This window comes from Cebus imitator, unplaced genomic scaffold, assembly GCF_001604975.1.
Source record: "Cebus imitator isolate Cc_AM_T3 unplaced genomic scaffold, Cebus_imitator-1.0 Scaffold10, whole genome shotgun sequence".
Classification (NCBI taxonomy): domain Eukaryota; kingdom Metazoa; phylum Chordata; class Mammalia; order Primates; family Cebidae; genus Cebus; species Cebus imitator.
Genome location: NW_016107325.1, coordinates 12,460,875 through 12,464,749, shown reverse-complemented (window position 1 = coordinate 12,464,749; position 3,875 = coordinate 12,460,875).

The following is a 3,875-nucleotide window of genomic DNA, read 5'->3' as shown; positions in this document are numbered from 1 at the left end:
TCTAGCTATTTTTATTATATTGTTGTAAGAGCAAATGCTTTGAATTATAGAGGTTCCTGAAAATCATTCTAAAGCAATATATTAGGATCCAACCTTATCTTTGTTATGAGGATTAAAATTTCATTCATTCATTTGGTGATTCATTCACACACCGGGCTCCCAAAGACAAAGCCACATTGATGTCTGCTTTAAAAAAAAAGTAAAATCTTTATATAAAGAAAAAAGCTTTAATTTTGTGGATAAAAATGATTAAGGCAAGAACATTCTCCCAAATGCATCATTTTAGAATCTTTCTTAGATTAACACTGTATGAAGCATAAATTGTTTTCAGTGGCTCTTCCATCCCAGTCTGTTCTTTTCCGCTGCCTTCAGTGGTCTCTTTACCCAGCCCAGGCCATCAGAGAATGGTGGAAATAGGACCTTTTGGCCATGGAATTTCTAGTTTTGGAGTCTTCAAGACAAAACAATAATCTTCTGCACATCACAAATTTTTTCTTATGTTCAGGACACAAATTATTTGTTTACATGTCTGTTTGCCCCATTAGATGTTAAGTTCCTTTGAGAGTAGGGACATTGTCTCATTCATTTTTCCATCATTCCACAATCTCATGCAGAAAGCTTACACATGGTAGGTAGTAGGTGAAGAGTTTGTTTTCTTAAAATAATGCACTAAATATTATCTCATCCTAACCATTTTGACGAAAAAATAGTTTACATTAACCCCAGCACTTTGGGATGCTGAGGCGAGTGGATCACGAGGTCAGGAGTTCAAGACCAACCTGGTCAACATAATGAAACACTATCTCAACTAAAAATACAAAATATTAGCCAGGCTTGGTGGCAACGTGCCTGTAATCCCAGCTACTTGGGAGGTTGAGGCAGGAGAATTGCTTGAACCTGGGAAGCAGAGATTGCAGTGAGCCAAGATCGTGCCACTGCACTCTAGCCTGGGGGACAGAGCAAGACTCTGTCTCAAAAAATAAAATCAAATAAAAATAAAAAATAGTTTACATTGGGCTTTTCTCTTAGCATTGTACATTCTATGAATTTAAATAGATACATAATGAAATGTAGCCACCATTATAGTATCATACACAGAATTTCCACTTTGGATGACAACAACATGATGTAAGTTCATTAATCATAACAAACGTACACTCAGGTGGGAGATGTTGATAATGGGGGGAATTATGTATGTGTCCGGGCAGGGGAGATATGGGCTATCTCTATACCTTCCTCTCAATTCTGCTGTGAAACTAAAGCTGCTCTGAAAATCAAAAGTTTTTAAACAAATAGTTATTTCAAATTTTTATTTCAAAAAGGCTTTGTATTAGTCTGGGGTCTCTAGAGGGACAGAATTAATGGAATATATAGTGTGTATGTATATATAGAAAAGGGACTTTATTAAGTATTTACTCACATGATCACAAAGTCCCACAATAGGTAGTCTGCTGGTTGAGGACCAAGGAAACCCAGTCCGAGTTCCAAAACTAAAGACTTAAGAGTCTGATGTTCAAGGGCAGGAAGCACCTAGCATGGGAGAAAGAGGTAGGGTGGGAGGCTAGGCGGGGCCAGTCTCTCATTTCACATTTTTCTGTCTGCTTGTATTCTTAATACACTGGCAGCTGATTAGATTGTGTCCACCTAGATTAAGGGTGGGTCTGCCTTTCCCAGCCCACTGACTCAAAGGTTAATCTCCTTTGGCAACACCCTCACAGCCACACCCAGGATCGACATTTTGTATCCTTCAATCCAGTCAAGTTGACACTCAGTATTAACCATCACAGGTTTACTTCTTTTTGTCATTTTGCTTTAATTGTCATTTGTTATGTCTAATTCAGGAAAGCCACCATGACCATTGAGACTTTTAAAGTTGGGAGCTCCCTGACCCCTGTACTTTCCTATTTGGTATGGCTTTCTTGTATCACAGTGATGTTCTCAAGGCTACCACAGTTATTTTCAACTCTGGCTACACTTTTGAGTCATCTGGATGCCTGACTTCTACCTGCAGACTATGGTTTAGTAGAATGCAGGTGAGACCCAGGAATGAGATTGTTGACAAGCTGCACAGGTGACTTTGATACTCAGCTAGGCTGAAGAACACCTGGATCACCTGTGCCTTACGCTGGGGACAGGCTGTTCTTCCTGGTCTGATGTAAGCATGGGCTCTATGCCCATTAAAATGTGCTGTGCAAAGTCTGCAAATAGTGCTCCACTGGCCCAATGTGGACTACAAATGTTTTGTTTGTCCTACAAAGTATTATTGTTTTTAAATTGTGAAATATTTCAAATCTACAGAACAGTAGGGATAATAATGTGATGAAAACTCACACACCTATTATCCAGTCTGACAAGTCTTATCATTTTGCAATATTGATTACAGATTTTTATTAAAGTAATAAAACATTATAGATGCAATAGAAGCTTTTCATGTACGGTTCCCCTTCCTTCCTTCTCTCCCTCCCTCTCCAGGGGTAACAACTGGATTCGGAGTTTGTCATTCCAATCAATTTTTCACTAAATATTTTTTCAAAGACTGTAGGTTGTTCTCTTGTTTTTAAACAGTAAGTATATGGTATCAAATTCTGTACAGTATTTTATAAAATTGGGCCAATATTTTAAAACTGAGAAATTTCACATGGAATCAGATTTGTTGGCTTCTCTTGAAACAACGGGAAGGTCTGGCAATGTGGGACTCACTTTCTGGCAGGACAACATGCCTTACCGGGCCAAGGCTCTTTGGTGTGACATGGTCCCACTAGTCACACTGTGTAGACATATGCGCAGGCACCTGCACTATGTCTCCTTTGATGTGGATCTGGCCCCTGATGCTGAACTTCCTTTCATTCCAATTCTTTTCTCTCCTCAAGGCCATTTCTGCAGTCCTCTCCTAAGTGCTGAATGCCAAAGGTGTTTGCCTCTCACTGTATGTCTTGCTGACTTTCCTTCTGCTCTCTCTTTTCTCTTATTTTCATTTTTATTTTCTTGCCATGCCCTGCCATTTCTTTCCTTGACTTTAGTAACAGAAGGACCTGGCTTTGTTTGTTTGTTTTAAAGACTTTGTCAATCAATAGTAAAAGAAGTTATTTTGACCAGCAAACCTGACCCATCACAATACATCTCTGTGACCTCTGGTTTGGACCATTGTCCCTAGTTTTGTTTTTGTTTTCCTTTTTTTTTTTTTTGAGACAGAGTCTCACTCTGTCGCCCAGGTTGGAGTGCAATGGTACAATCTCAGCCCACTGCAACTTCCGCCTTCCGGGTTGAAGAGATTTTGGCTAGTTTTTGTATTTTTAGTAGAGATGGAGTTTCATCATGTTAACCATACTGATCTCGAACTCCTGACTTCAAGTGATGGGCCTGCTTTGGCCTTCCAAAGTGCTAAGATTGCAGGTATGAGCCAACTTGCCTGGCTCATTCTCCCTGGTATAAGTGTTATTCACATGTTTTGGAGCTCCAGAAGTCTGGACACTGGATAAAGTGGAGTTTCACTAGGTTATACAGTTCTTAAGGGCTGATATCCTTTTGTCTATTTTACTCACAGCAGTTGGCTAAGTGTCACACACTTAATCCTTAAGAATGCATTTATGGGCCAGGCACAGTGGCTCACATCTGTAATCCTAGCACTTTGGGAGGCTGAGGCAGGTGATCATGAGGTCAGGAGTTTGAGACCAGGCTGGCCAACATGGTGAAACCCTGTCTCTACTAAAAATACAAAAATTAGCCAGATGTGGTGGCGGGCACCTGTAATCCCAGTTACCTGGGAGGCTCAGGCAGGAGAATCGCTTGAACCCGGGAGGTGGGAGGTGGGAGGTGGAGGTTGCAGTGAGCTGAGATTATTGCGTCATTGCACTCCAGCCTGGGTGACAGAGCAA